The sequence below is a fragment of the Puma concolor genome, unplaced genomic scaffold (assembly GCF_028749965.1).
Source record: "Puma concolor isolate L17-30 unplaced genomic scaffold, mPumCon1.1.hap2 unalloc_scaffold_60, whole genome shotgun sequence".
NCBI classification, from domain to species: Eukaryota; Metazoa; Chordata; class Mammalia; order Carnivora; family Felidae; genus Puma; species Puma concolor.
The window spans coordinates 65812-81744 of NW_028240270.1; the positions used below are offsets into that span (position 1 = coordinate 65812).

Genomic DNA, 15933 nt, shown 5'->3' on the forward strand with positions numbered 1-15933 from the left:
AACTGTAGGGTGTGACAGCAGCCCTGGCCTCCACCCACTAGATGCCAGCAGCACATCTACAGTCTGACAATCAAAAATGTCTCTAGACACTACCAAGTGTCACCTGGACGCAAAAGCACCCTGGCAGAGAACTGCTGCTCTAGAACGATTCACTCTGATCTCTATAATAACTCTCACACCAAACTTTGCCACAGACAAAAAAGATTTGCTACATAATTTTAGTAGCTTTCGACTAATAAAGTTTCATTCATTCAAAATGAATAACAAAGAGGTTTACAATTAAGTTTAATAAAAATTCCAAATACAATGAAATTATATTTGTAACTTACATAAACTGCAAAAAAGGTAGGGATTCAAATATACGTCTTTCAATAGATTGTATTTTATTGCAGGATAAATCTCTAGGAAAAGGAAAAGGAAAATATTGCCTCAATTAGCTCTAAGCTATCTAATTAGTAGGATGATAGTATTGAATAAGTAGCTTTTGGCTAAACTCTGAGTATTAGGAATTGTTATTTGAACCTTCCAGAGCCCCTAACCCTGCCCTCACCTTTCTTAAGAGTCTCACCTTTGTGATCTTCATACATAAAACATACAACTATAGATCTTGATAGATCTTGGAAGTAATCTTTCCTGAGAGCAGAAGAATTGATTAAATGACTTTCTGTGGCCTCATCAATTTCTAAATTATGAGCTCAAAGTTGTGATCTCCACATATAATTTCTAATATTAAAAGGGATATTCTCACATTAGCACACCTTCCTGGTTTAGTTGTATTTCTCGACACCAAGTCAATACCAGAAGAGATAAAAGATACCTTTTCATTTAACTTGAAAAGAAGTTACTCCTCTAATCAATACCTAACTTTGAACGAACTCAGAATTATATTATCATATTAATAGAAATTTATTTTTGGTTGTACATTGCCTAAACGCTCTATGAATTTATCAACTGCTTCAGTTGCAAGTGGGGCCAACAAAAAAACAACATGGTACTGGATTTTTATTTGGAAACACCCATTCTTGATTATAGTTGACCCTCTTATTTCCATTGATTTCAGCCGAGTCCCTCACTTTCCACCTACATGGGTACCACCATCTTCTGACTGGCATTGTCATCTCTGGTCTCTCCCATTCTAATCTATACTGCACACAGTCACCAGATTAATTCTCCAGGAGTGGTTCTCAAATATCAGAGTCACTTGGGAACTTACTCAAGATGCAAATTCTCAGCTCTACTCCGGACTGAGTGAATCAGGAACTGTGGAGGTGGAACCTGTGTCCTGACAAGGCCTCCAAGTGACCCTGGTGCAGTCTAAAGTTTGTCCTAGAGCACTGCTGTGATAACACGGTAGCTTGGCATATTATCCAAGGCCTTCAAAATCCTAAATCTGGCTCTAGTTTCCTACTCTACAGATACCAAAGAAATTTCTCCTGCATTTTGCCTTTCACTCACTCTATTTTGCAAGCATATTCTTCCCAAGATGTCTATCCGATGACACGTCATAGCCATTCAAGGTTCTGTTCAAACAGCATTTCTCTAGTAACTTCCCTGATCCAACTTGAAGTCTTCCCCCCTCTTCTATGTTCCAAAAACAACTTATACTTCTCATTGCCCAAATCCATTTCTTCCCCTCCCCCTCTCCTCCTCCTCCTTCTTCTCCTTCTTTGAATTTTTTAAAGTAGACTCCACGCCCAACCTGGGGCTTGAACTCACGACCCTGAGATCAAGAGTCGCATGCTCTACTGACTCAGCCGGTCAGGTGCCCCAATTTCTTCTTAATATAGTTATTCTGGCATTCCATTTCCTCTGGGCATAAACTCCATGAAAGTATGGACTAGTCTTGCTCATCTGCGTTGTCTACTGTGTTTAAAACTGATGCATGGACAAAGAACAAACTCAAATATTTATAAAATAAATTAACAGCTGGGTAGTGAGTAGAAGGAGCAAAATGACTGAAAAGAAATGTGGTTTTATGACTTTGTGGCTCCCGCTTCTGCACTCTGTCAGTGCTTCATCATCCATTTAGTGCTTATGCGTTATGGTTTAAGCTTCTGTTTATTTTCCCTGTGAAATCATGAGTTCCTACAAGGGTGGGAAGCCTGTCTTAACCATCTGCGTGCCTATGGTACTGGGCATAGGGCCTGTCACATTCTTTTTTAGGTTTTGATTCACATTTTTTTTTGAATGAATGAATGAGAACACTTCACCTAACATGAAATAATTGGCTTACAAAGTACCTCATAGTAGAAATAATGAAAGGCCCAATCCATTGCGCAGTTTGTCTCTTTTGTTTTTCTCCAAACTGTGTTTGTAACGTTTGGAGCCCAGATGGCAGAGGTAGCCAAGAAGACCAATACAAAGTGGTTGTCCCCTAAGACTTGGAAGGTTTGATAATTTGAAGGACTATTTTTAGTGTCATATGAGATTCCTTTTACTCACTACCCTTAAGCCTTCTACATTTGCAAGAAGAATCTATTTTCTAAAGCACATCATTAATAAGGATTAATGAGGGGCGCCTGGATGGCTTAGTCGATTGAGCATCTGACTTCGTTCGGTTCAGGTCATGATCTCACTGTTCATGAATTCGAGCCCCGCATCGGGTTCTGGGCCAACAGCTCAGAGACTGAAGCCCGCTTCGGATTCTGTGTCTCCCTCTCTCTCTGAGCCTACCCTGCTCATACTCTGTCTCTCTCATACTCTGTCTCTCTCTCTCTCTCTCTCTCTCAAAAATAAATAAACATTAAAAAATTTTTAAAAAAAGGATTAATGAAATACACAGCTTTGGATGGCATGGGCAAAGAATAAACACTGAACCTCCATAGCAAAGAACATTAGTATCTCTGTATGTCTAATGTACAGAGATATATGCAAACATTTCTTCCTTGACAATGAGGCTGGAGAGATGTTTATTCTGTAATTAGCAAAGTTAGAGGCATTTCTGATGTTTGTTTAGTGTAAACATTTCTAACTATACCACTTAACCATCATTATATTTTTAAAGATTTCATTTTTTTTAAGTAATCTCTATACCTAACATGGGGCTCTAACCTACAACCTCGAGATCAAGAGTTGCAGACTCTAATGACTGAGACAGCCACGTGCCCTTTAGCCATCTTTTTTTTAATGTTTATTTATTTTTGAGAGAGACAGAGACAGAGCATGAGTGGGGGAGGGGCAGAGAGAGAGGGAGACAGAATCTGAAACAGGCTCCGGGCTCTGAGCTGTCAGCACAGAGCCCGACACGGGGCTCGAACCCACAAACTGTGAGATCACGACCTGAGTCAAAGTCAGACACCCAACCAACTGAGCCACCCAGGAGCCCCAACCCCTTAACCATCATTTTAAACATCTATTTTTATGGTGGCATAAGCATTTCCACACCGATCACAGGAATCTGCTCCTGAAGCCAAGAGCACACTGTATGTTAGCTAACTTAACAATAAATTACATAAAAAATAATAATAAAAAAATAAACTAATAAAATTTCCCACACTGAAATCCCTAATCTGTTCTCTTGATAATTTAATATGTACTTGGTAATACTGCTTACATAATTCACCTGCTTAAATATTTCATATTTAAATATTTCATTTAGATTAAATTATTTAAAAATTCTGGGTTAATGGCATTCAAATTAATGTAAGTGTTCTATATTTTCTTGTCTTGTAGGTGACAATTTGAGGTTAACTTCAATTCCTCTCATTTTACTAAGCCAACTTTTTCAAACCTTTTCTGTAAAGGCCACACAGTAAATATTTTAGGCTTTGCAGGCCATATACGGTCTCTGTCACATATTCTCTGTTTCTCTCTCTTCTTTTCTCTTTTACAGCCCTTTAAGAACATGAAAATCATTCTGAACTCATAGGTTGTATCAAGACAGACCATACACAGGATTTGATCCATGGGCCATAAATAATAAATATAAATAAAGGCAGATGGTATATGAACACTTACATAACAAGGTTCATATGGGTGTCCATAATTGCTCAGACCTCATTACCCCTTTTCCTCTACAACTGAAGGGCTTTTTCCTAGATCTTGTCTATAAAATTAAAAAGTTGAAAACGCATAGGAGGTATTTAATGCTAGAGATGGGCTGGGTCCCCACAGACTTACAGAGTTATACAATTTAATAGAGAGAGTTACAGAATTCTACTGTTAGAAGAAATTGTTGCAATTATCTAATTTGAACCCTGTATTTTTTAATAAATAATATAACTAAAAACTCATAATAAATGATGAACTGATTAACTTACAAATACTGGAGGGATAGCAGGCCTTCAAATGTGTCTTTACGTAATTCGGTCAGATAATTTTCACTGAGAATTCTGCAAAATGAAAAGGTCATTTCTGGGTCAAAATGCAAAATAACTACAACTATTTGCTACACAGGACCGCTAGATGTGAGAGAAACCTGGGTAATGGTGCCACCAAATACACTAATTCTTATTTAATGTAGGGATGGCGACCTCTGCTGTTTGATTCAAATATTTTCTTCTCACATACTCCTTTGTCTCTCTCTCTCTCTCTCTCTCTCTCTCTCTCTCTCACACACACACACACACACACACACACACACACACACACCCCTATCCACTCTTCACACCAAAATGTACATTTAATGCCTACTCTCTGGATCACAAAATCTCTGTTAGAATCCAGCCCTGAGTGGCAAAAACATGGACAGAACTGCCACTTCCTCCTCTCTTTTCCCAAATTTTATTGTGGAAGCCCTATTTATAACCATATCAGTGCTACGAGTAAAGCCATCTAATTTTTTTCCCCAACCAAAAAGTATCTGTGAGAACTAAAAATGTGCATAAAATGCACATAACATAAATGCTCAGTTTAATATGTATAGAGTAAATACCCGTGTAACGCTATTTGTTCTTTCTACTGTTGGTGGATACTAGATTTTTCTAATTTTTAGTTATTATAAACAGTGCTGCTTTGAACATTTTTCTGTTTATATCCTAGTACACATTTGCCTAAGTTTCTCCAGGATTTAACAGGGGTACAAAATTGCCTTCCTAAGAGGTTGTGCTATTTCAAGCTGGCAGATTGAAACATGCCAGGTCTCTACCAAACTCCAAACTCCACCAAAGTCCCTAAGAATGATTAGAAAAGATACAATTAGAAAATCCACAACCTTAGCTCAAAGCCAAGGGAGTAGCTCTACAAACACTCCCCACCAGAAATGCCTTGGAGCCACCTACAGGGTGATTAGCTGGGATACTGCAGTAGGACCAAGGACAGCACATCAACCCCACATCCTTCCTCCTGGGATCTGGCAGCAAAGGGTGTTTTCTTCCAGGCAGGAGCCATTGGTGTTAGAAGGGGGCAGGGTCCCAGAACCCTGGAGGAAGGGTCTACACTCTGACTAGCCATTAGAAGTCACCTCCCACCTCTTCTTTAACTCTCAGGGGGACCTGTCACCAATAACAAGCCCCGTGGTTCATTTCACCTCTTCCTTAGGACCAGAAAACAGAAGCAAGTCAAATCTCAACTACAAAGATAAATTGCACTCAGGAATGACCATGTGGAGTGAGAAAGCCAATTCCATTCAGGACAGAAAATAAAAAACAAATATAACAGCTTATAGTCAATGACACAGTTAACAGAGAAAACACAAAAGGATTTGAGAATACCAACATTAATGGGGCACCTGCGTGGCTCAGTCGGTTAAGCATCCGACTTCGGCTCAGGTTGCAGTCCATGGGTTCAAGCCCTGCACTGGGCTCTGTGCTGAAGCTCAGAGCCTGGAGCCTGCTTCAGATTCTGTATCTCCCTCTCTCTCTGCCCCTCCCCAACTTGCACTCTGTCTCTCACTCTCTCTCTCTCTCTCTCTCAAAAATAAACACTATAAAAAATTTAGAATAGCATCATTAATATATCCTCAGATAGAGGTAAACAGTACATCTAATAAAAAGAACCAACTCAAGATTATATGAATGAAAAGTATTATCATTAGTAAAAAACTCAGTCTATGAGCAGCAGAAATGGTCGTTGAATAAATTAGAAAACTTGAGGGGCGCCTGGGTGGCTCAGTCGGTTAAGCGGCCGACTTCAGCTCAGGTCATGATCTCGCGGTCCGTGAGTTCGAGCCCTGCGTCGGGCTCTGTGCCGACAGCTCAGAGCCTGGAGCCTGTTTCAGATTCTGTGTCTCCCTCTCTCTGACCCTCCCCCGTTCATGCTCTGTCTCTCTCTGTTTCAAAAATAAATAAACGTTAAAAAAAAATTAACACAGAATTGCAATCGGTAGAGGTTGAGTTGGGATATGGAAGGGGAAACACCTTTCCTCAGAGCTACTGACTTCAAAGTTCTGGACCAAGAAGGACCTTAGAATGCATATAGATATAAAATTTTTTTTTCTAAAGTCGTCTCCACGCCCAGCTTGAAGCTTAACGCAGGGCTTGAACTCCCCACCCAGAGATCAAGCCGTGAGCTGAGATCAAGAGTCAGATGTCCAACCGACTGAGCCACACAGGCGACCCGTCCCTTCTTATACTTTTTATATGAGAATAGGGCTCCCTATTTTAAAGGGCTCCGTTTTAAAACTGTTACAAAGTAGGTTTTATATTTGCACTCAAACCAAACACTTCATCATTATGGTCTCTGGTATAAACCAAATCAAAAGAAAAGGGAAAAAAGTGTAGCAGCAACAACAGATTAGTGTCAATCAAGAGTTGGGGCCGACGTCATTTAGGAGCTGTGAGTTACAATGAAACTTATTCTGACGACCTTAGCTCAATGATGGCTCTTTCTAAACTAAAGAAGACTCCGTTTGTATTGTTCCTTTACACTCCATCCAATCCTGCCACACCTTAGATTTTTTTCGGACGTCCCTGGGCTCTCCAAGTGAATAGTAAACTAGGTGTAGGGGCCCTGACTCCCACCATCTCTACCAACCCAGAGCAGTGAGTTGGCAGGTGCTGGACAAACAATTTATCATCTGTAAGTGTGACTTTCCCTTCACCTAGTCTACTTAGCAGGTAGTCGCGGCCTCGAAGATCCCATGAGCCGTCCGGCCCAACGTCCCCACGCATCAGGCCGGACCCTCCATCCGCCGCCGACTTGGGCATCCCGCCAGAGACAGAACTTCCGAGCCGCCCCCGGCAGCGCCCCGGCGGAAGGACTCGGCCTCCACACTGGCGGGCGCCCGAGGCCCCAGCCAGGGGAGCCGGCCTCGCCCAGCCTGGCTGCGCCCCCGCCCGTGCCCCGACGCGGCCCTCACTTGTGCGTTTGCTGGTACAGCGGCTCCACGTCGCCGGCCCCGCCGGGTCCGGCCCTGGCTTCCCTGGAACACGTCCTCACGGCCCCCCCCCCCCCCCCGTCCGGCTTCCGGCTGCCGGCTCCCGGTCGCAGGACCCGCCCCCTCCTGCCGGCCAGGGCTGCCCCGGCGCGCGCCCTGCCGGTGGTGATGGAGACAGAAGAGGAGGGCGACGGAGAAGAGGCCCGGACAAAAAGGCTAAGAGTAGTCAGAGGCACTGCCGCAGATCGGGGACGAGGAAGCATAGTTGTGGGTAGGGGGGCGGGCTTCGGCATCGAGTCAGGCGTTGACAAGGGCAGTCGGAGAAGTAGGGACGTGAGGTCCTCAGAGCAAAGCTGCAGGAGAGCTGGTGGACACCTGCCATTCCCCAGCGGAGGCAGGCTTGGGGGGGCTGTTCTCGCTCTGCTTCCCAGTAAGCTGCTCAGTTGTGGGTCTGGAGCTTGCGCTCCGCTGGGCTCTTGTGCGCAAGCATCTCCTATGTCAAATATGTCCGGTTACTACTCCCCCCCCCCCCCCCATTTATCCTTCCAATAAACTCCCAATGAATGAGTGGTAACCGTGTCTTGTGTGCTGTGGGGAAACCGGTTCCTCTTGCCCTCAAGAGAGGTCGCGGTCTAGGAAAGGAAGTGAGATAAGGGTACAAATAAACAGCTGCTTTTTTTTTTTAATTGTTTTTTCAACGTTTTTTATTTATTTTGGGACAGAGAGAGACAGAGCATGAACGGGGGAGGGGCAGAGAGAGAGGGAGACACAGAATCGGAAACAGGCTCCAGGCTCCGAGCCATCAGCCCAAGGGGAGGCTGAGAAACGGAGCTCCTTGCGTCCCCGCCTGGAACCAGAAGGCTGTCACCCTCTCCTGCGCGGGGACTAAAAGTTCCACACCCAGAAAACGGCGAGGGGTCACTGTCTCTCTGTGCAACCTCAGCGCACTAGCTGGCTCTCCCTACCAGTCCTGCATTCACTGGTGCTCTTATCCAGCAGGGCCCAGTGGGTGTGAATAACTCAGCTCTCAAGGCAAGAACGACGCCTCAGTGCATATTTGAAAAGCCAAATCAAGTACACCGGGCTCCGGGGCAGGCGTCGGACTTGGCCTCCCTTGGGCCCAGAAAGCCTTCCTTTCTCCAAACAGCCCCTGCCACCTGGCCTTCCCCGCCCCGCCCCCGCCCCCACCTCTAGCCCAGCAAAGCCACAGGCTGACACTGCCTCCCAGCGCCCTGCTGGCCCAGCCTGGCTGGCTCTAGGCCACTCATCCGAGGAATTGAGACAGCGAGGTGGTCCCCCCTCAAAAAACCCTCAGTCCTTCCTCCTTTGGTCTCCCTTATTCCCCCCGCATCCTTTCCTACTCTGCCCTCCTGCTCCAACGTGGTTGGGGACCCTCAGTTCCAGTCCCCCCCGCAACCTCTGTTTGCTGGGTGTCGAGGGAGGGAAGGGCTGCCGGGCCCAGTGGAGAGGAGTGCGCGCGCGCGGGCACCGACTTCGGGGTGCGCGCCGCGTGCGCCTGCCTGGGGGGCCTCCACGTGGCCGAGCAGCGCGGGGTCCTGGCAGCGCCCCTCTTCCTTCCTTGCACGCCCAGGAGCTCTCTCTGTTCTTCCCTCGTATGGGGCCTTCATTCAGGGCCTGAGCGCACCGTTCCTTCCATCTGTAACACTCTTTCCTGAGTCTTCCCCTTTCTAACTCTGACTCATTCTCCAAGGCTCATCTTATATGTACATTCCTCCAGGAAGTCTTCCGGGCTCTGCCCTCCTCCACTCCGGATTAGAGGGCTCACCTCTGTACTTCCAGGCATCCTGCCTCCCTTCTAGCTCCCTCTAGGCTGTTGTAGCAGCTCTACAGGCTGTTGTAGCTCTAGGCTTACTCATCTGCCTTCCCTGTGAGAGGGTAGGACCGGGTCTACCTTGCTCAGTGTGGAGCTCACAAAGCTGGCTCAGTGCTGAGCACTTGGTATGTTCTCAGTAAATAACTGTTAGATGAACGAGTAAATGAATGAATACATGAACAAATAAAAACCACTCCCAAAGCTTGCGGTAATTTCCCCAACCTAGTGGGAAGGTGATTTCTGCTCGGCTCTGGCATTTTTCCTAAGGGGGCGTCTTGGGCGGGCACTAGCTGCATGCGTGTGTGTGTGTGTGTGTGTGTGTGTGTGTGTGTGTCCGGGACGCTCACCTCTTGCTCAGCTCCTTCAGGGCCCCACTTCGGCACAGGCCCAGGTAATCCCCCAGAAGCTTCAGCTGCTCCCGTCTCCTCCGGACGAGGCGCATCTGCTCCACATGCTCGTACAGCGAGGCATTCACCAGCTGCAGGTTGATGAGGGGTGGGCCCGGATCTGCGTCAGGAACTTCAGAGCCTGCCGGCAGATCTGGGACACCACCAGACGGCAGACGGTGGCGGTTGGGGGGGGGGGGCGGGACAGAATGGCCGTTCGGTGAGCATCTCTGCGACAGGCACAGTATTACCCACCCACTCACCCGCCCTGCCACCACCGTCCAAGGGAAGCGGTGCCATCTTCATTATACAGATGAGGAAATGGAGGACCAGAGATGATGTGACCGGGCCTAGGTCCACAGCTCATAAAAGTCAAGATCTGAACCCAGTTGCCCTAACTCCCAAACCTACTCTCCCTCCCAGGCACTAGCTGCGGTCCCTCCCCGGCCACGTTGGGTCAATGCCCCTCTCCCCCCGGGCCTACAGATCCTTCCCACTATTTCCTGTCTTCCCAGCCCCCATTTTCCTGCCTAACAGAAACAGGCACTGCCCCAGCGCCGACCCGGGAACCAGGTGACTGTCTGAGTCAGGCTCCAGCCACAGGAAACTACAGATCAGACACAGCTTAACAAGGTTTCCCGAGCGCCCCCACCCCAAGCTCTGGCCAGCAGCACCAACCAGGGCTCCCCCAAGTCCCCGTGTGGAGGGGAGCGATCAATCCCAGCCTCTCCCACTGACAGGGTGTTACAGGTTCTACCCTCGGCCCTGACCCTAATGCCAAAGCCGGTTACTGAGCGCCTACTATTTGCCCGACGGTGGGCTGCGGATCTCAACCATATCCTTTCTTCGGGCTGATGACAATTCAATGGGGGAGGTGTCACCACCCCCATTTTACAGATGAGTAAATGGAGGCTCAGAGAAGCTAAAGTGGCTTATCCAATCTACCTGCAGAAAGCAGAGCCCGGGTCTAAACTGAGGTGTTGTCTCTGCACACTTGGCTGCCTCATTAACTACCAAGAAGCTTCTCTCCCCTTCAGTCTCCTCCTTGGTGTAATAAGAAGGCCGGAGGATCTGAGATGGTCTCCACCATCAACTACCATGCAGTGGTTAGGAGTCAGGCTTTCAAGTCAGAATTGAATTCGAATCCTGGCTCTACCACTGCCTACCAGTAGGACCTTGTGACACTTATTTAACCTCTGTGACTCAGTTTCCTTGTCTATAAAGTGGGGAAAAGAAAAGCATCTCTTACGGAATTATTTTGAGTTTAGGTTAAAATAATGATAATAATAATAATAATAATAATAATAATAATAATAATGCAGGGGCGCCTGGGTGGCTCAGTCGGTTAAGCGTCCGACTTCGGCTCAGTTCATGATCTTACGGTTCACGGGTTTGAGCCCCATGTCGGGCTCTGTGCTGACAGCTCAGATCAGAGCCTAGAGCCTGCTTTGGATTCTGAGTCTTCCCCTCTCTCTGCTTCTCCCCCACTCGTGCTCTCTCTCTCTCTCTCTCTTTCTCTCAAAAATAAATAAATGCAAAAAATAAAAAATAAAAAAAAAAAAAGTTGTCCGGATGTTGTAAATAGCGAGTGTGTTTTATGGCCAAAGAATTATTTGCATCTGTGGCGGTTCTGAGGTTTAATATTCTATATGCAGTTAGTTAAATACTTACCACTGAGGGCAGGAGTGAGGACAAGGTAACCAACAAAAAGCCAAAGTGAAGCTAATGTCCTTGGGGTTCCGGTCCCCAGCAAGGTGGAGGCTGGGGTGGCACGGAATCTAAGAGTCACGTTCCCTGTGCTCTGACGACACATCCACACGTCAAGACTGCATGGCCAATAGGCCTGGGTCTTGAGAAACAAATAGCTTCTTCTTTGTGCTTCTGTGTCTGTCTTAAGCAGAAATCTGTGCCTTTGGGAGAAAGCCAAGTTTGTGCTCCTCCAGGCAGGCTCTGACTAAGTGAATGAGGGGCTGAAGGTGTGGCAGGCCTCAGGAGAAAGAAAGGGCACTGATGTAAGGCTCTAAGAGACTGGCGGGTGCCATCTCCTGTAATGTCCTCTGAGGCAGATACTTATTAATCCTTCTTTATAGATGAGGAAACTGAAGTTAAATAATTTGCTAATGGTAACATAGCTAGGTAGGTGGGTAAGCTCAGGTGGAGAAGAAGAAAAGAGAGATCTTAGAATACATCTTATTCAAAAGCATTTGGTGAACATAAAAAAGTACTCAAGACTAAATCACACTAAATGGTACCAAGTGGACAGAGCCTGTTATAAATCAGTATGAGTCCAGAACGATCCCAACTTTACAAATGTATGTAAACAAATATACAGAAAAGGCTGACTGCTCCAAGGGGAAGTACAGCCAGTTGGCCAGCCCACCCATCCATCCACCCGTCCATCAGTCCACATCCATCTACCCATCCCTCCATCCACATCCATTCACCCAACCATCTGTCTACATCCACCCGCCAACCCATCCACCCATCTATCTATTCACAACTATCTACCCACCCATCCCCCATCCATCTAGAAATATAATCTATCCTAACTATCTTTCCTTATCTATTCTTCCTCTCCCTCTCTTTCTCTCTCTCTAGTTGCTGGTGCCTTAAACAGTTTTCTCCATGGCCATGGGAGCTGCAGAGAACCACCCTCAGACCTCCACCTGAGGAACGAGGCAGGCACTGACAGAGTTCTGCCCAGGGGCTACAGACCAGCAGCACAGTTTTCTCTTGGTTGGCCCTCCCACCATCATGGGGCCTGAACCAGTGACCCTAAATTCCCTAGAGCCAAACTCCTCCACACAAAGAGCAGCAACAAAGGGGAGCGACCATTCCTTTGTCACTCCTCAGCCCTGTGTGGCCACGACTGGTTGGGCCCAAGGCTTACCGGGCGCTTGGTGAGGTCCCAGTTGTGGATGATCCTGGCCGGAATCACCGAGGCATCGTCCTGGTGGCAGATGTCGCAGTAATAGAGGCCAGAGAAGGCACAAAGCTTGGGTCGTACAAACGAGAAGCCAATCTGCCGGGAGCAGCCTGGGGAGAGGGACGGCAGGAGAGTGAGCAGTGGCGGGGCCAGAGTCTGGGGACAACGCAGAAGCTCCTAGGCAGAAGGACCTGCTATTTAAGGAAGGGGCAGACATACAAGGAGGACACAAAGATCAAACAACCGTCACTCACATGCCCACCGCTGAGAAACAACCCCATTACTTAGTCTTTACGACAAAACACCATTAACAATTATTGCTGCCATTTTGCAGCCGAAGCAGTCGGTGCACAGAGAGGTCAGGAGACCTGCCCAGTCACAGGACGATTAAGTGGCAGAGCCGGTAATCGGATTTGGGTTGGGTTGGTGTTAGAGCCCACATCCTCTTCTACCTAGCTGCCTGTGTTCAGTGTTCCCACTGCTTGCTCACCAATGCCAACCTCCCGTAGGCCCACCCCTCCACTGGGGCCCAGAAACGGAAGCAACCGAGTCAGCGCCTCAGCAAGCAGGGTAGGAGCTGGGGACATGGGGCCGGCCGACAGGCAGGGAGTAGGTGGGGAGGCCAACCGGAGGCAGGACCGTCTGGACACTGCCTGGTGCCAGCTTGGAGTCAGACAGGCCGGACATCTCTGGACAGTGGTGCAGGGTCCGGCTTCAGCTCCTCTGCTGGAGGTCCCTCCACAGCGGCGGGCGGTGGGAGTCAGAGTGGGGCTCAGATCCTGAGCACATGCCTGCCTCCCACAGGGCCAGGGGAAAGAGGCCCTCTGGCCTTGGGACGAGAAGGGCTGGCTCTTCTGCCTAATAGCTGCCTCATCCTAACCTTCGTCGAGGTTTTACGAGGTTCCATTTCAGTATCTATAAAACTCAGCTGCTCCTTGCTCTCCTGTGGGGGTGATGACCAAGTTTAAATGAGATGAGGCTTTGAAAGTGCCCTGTGAACCATGAAATACAGCCAGATGCCGGCGGTGGGCATCCACCCGGCCACAAAGCCATGCCTGCAGCAGGAAGGAAGCCCAAGCCCCCAGATTCAGTCTCGGCCTGAGGGCTGGCGGGTGAGAGGCACAGTGAGAGCCGCCCCCTGCCAGCATTCACACCCACTGGGGGACCCTCCTCACCAGCCCTGGGGGGCCTGGCCTCCTCCACGAGCCCAACACCCACAGGCGGAAAGTTCAGAGCGTGAGTGTTAGGGGTTGGCGGGTGTGAGGAGGGAGTGAGCAGGGACTTGAAAATGTCTTCTGCAGGAAGAAAACCGCAGACCACTTCCTTCCAGATGCCCGAAGCAGACTTTCCCTCCGGTCCCACAGGCTCCAGCCAACAGGATGGTCCTCAAACCACCTGCAGCTGCGTCTCCTGCTAGGGCACCCTGCGGCAGGGCAAAGTCCTCACAGTCCCCCTGGAGAACCGAAGGTGATGGAAACAGGGGTCTGGGTCGGGGAGAAGAGCTAAAAATGGAACGTGAGCCATGGAATATCTCACAGCCTTGAAAAGCAATGGGGTGGAGAGGCCCTGCGGGGACACGGCCAGAGCGAGCCTCTAGGACCGTCAAGGTCCTCATCTGGCTTCACCACAGGACAGGTTATTGTTAGGACTAAGTTAAATAATCCAAATAAAGCAGCTGGCCCGGTGGTCCCACACAGAAGGATCAGACTTGAGGACAGTAATGATACGGCAGATGTACTGACGTAGAATAATATCCATGATACATTCCTCAGTAGAACAAAACCAAGTTGCAGAACAATATATACAGCTGTGCTGGCCCGTACGGTGGCCACAAGCCACAGGCGCCCATTTCAATTTAAATACCTTTAAGTTAAACTGAAAATTTGGTTCCTTAGTCACACTAGCCACATTTGAAGTCCTCAGGGGCCACAGATGGCTTGTAGTTACCATATTAGACAGCACAGATCTAGGATATTTTCACCATCGGAGAATGTTCTATTGCACAGCACTCAGTAGGATGAGCTGTGCACCCACAGGTCCCAACCCTCGGCAGGGCTGCTGGCCTCGGTGGGTGCTGGGGAGGAGCAGAGGCTACGTCTGCTGCAACATCCCAGGGGTGGCATGGGGACGCTCGTGGAGAGCCAGGACAGGGCAGAGAGCCTAAATCGGGAGCCCCACCCGAGGCAGAGTGAGGCGGGCAGGCTGGGGGTGGCGGGACAGCAAGGGGGCACCTGCACAGAAGCAGCCCTGGGAGTCGAGGCCTTTCTCCGTGGGGATGGCCACGAGGTACCGCAGCAGGAAGCCGTTCTCCCGCGTGGCGAACTTCAGCACCTCCTGACAGTTTTCGTCCAGACTCCCGCCCAGTGTCACCGCCTCCTCGGCCCTCTCCAAGTAGGACGCCAGGACCTTGCGCACCAGCTCCCTCCACAGGGCGGCCTCCTCAGCATTCCCGGCCTGCAGCTTCAGGACGGCCTTGGCCGTGATGATTTTGAAGAAGGATGGGCCCCCGAGGCTCGTGTCTGGCAGGATGTCTCGGATGGTCTCAACTCCGTGGCTGTCACTTAACATTTTCTCGTTGTTTCTCACTCGGAAGCACTTCAGAGACTCCAAGGATAGGGAAAAAATATAGGGCATCCAGGTCCTGTCCGTGTACAGGTACAGAAGGGATTCTTTAATAGCGTCTGGCTCGGGAACTTGGGCAGAGGACCAACAGAACTGTGTGCCCTGGAGAGTCTCGGGCTCAGTGGGTGGGTCCGGGTGGGAGGGGAGGCCACCCTGGGGGGCGTCTGGGGGGTCCTCGGGCTGCTCCGGGTACTGGATGTTCACCCACTCATCCTCCTGCTGGGGCCGGCACTTCTGTAGGGCCTCCCGCACCCGGTCCAGCCAGTCCTCGGCTTCGTCCTGGGAGGAGGCCCGCAGGGCCAGCAGCTTCCTGCCAGAGAAGACCAGCTCGAAGCGGCCGTCGCCGTGGGCTGGCCCCACGGCCTCGCATCGCAGCAGGGAGCAGTTCTCCACGCAGGTGCGTTCCTCGGTGTTCAGGTAGAGGCGGAACTCCAGAGGGGAGAGCTCGCAGAAGAGTTCCTTCCAGATGCCCATCGCCCCCCGCCGCTCCACGGTGCCCAGCTTCATGAGACCCCGGAATGGGTTGGACAGCCCTGGGGGCAGAAAGAGGCACTTTAGACGGCGGGCCAAGCCTCTACCTCCCGAGGCCCTGCAGCGGGTGGGGACAGGGGCTGCCGCGAGAACGCTTTAGGAGTGCCTTCGTCCCATCCGCACCCTCAGCTGTTGACCTTGTTCCTGAATTTTACTGAGAAAAAAAAAAAAAAAAAAGGACTAAAAAAATTACCTCCACAGAGCCCTCACTATGGCATCTGTACCCACACTCAGACTTCCCCCTTGTCACCGGGGATGAACTTCCGGCTCAGTCTGAGGCCTACTCCTCCGTCTGCACAGGGGACCCCTCCCCACTGCCCACTCAAGGACAGGGACGTCTCTCCAGCAGCCCCCCCCCCCGCCCCCCACCGTGTCACTG

General features: G+C 49.4%; 1 pseudogene; it reads right to left on the reverse strand.

Moving 5' to 3' along the window:
• The window catches only part of LOC147571100 (pleckstrin homology domain-containing family M member 1-like), a 66531-nt pseudogene that overhangs the window by 28741 nt on the left and 21857 nt on the right, over positions 1–15933 (reverse strand).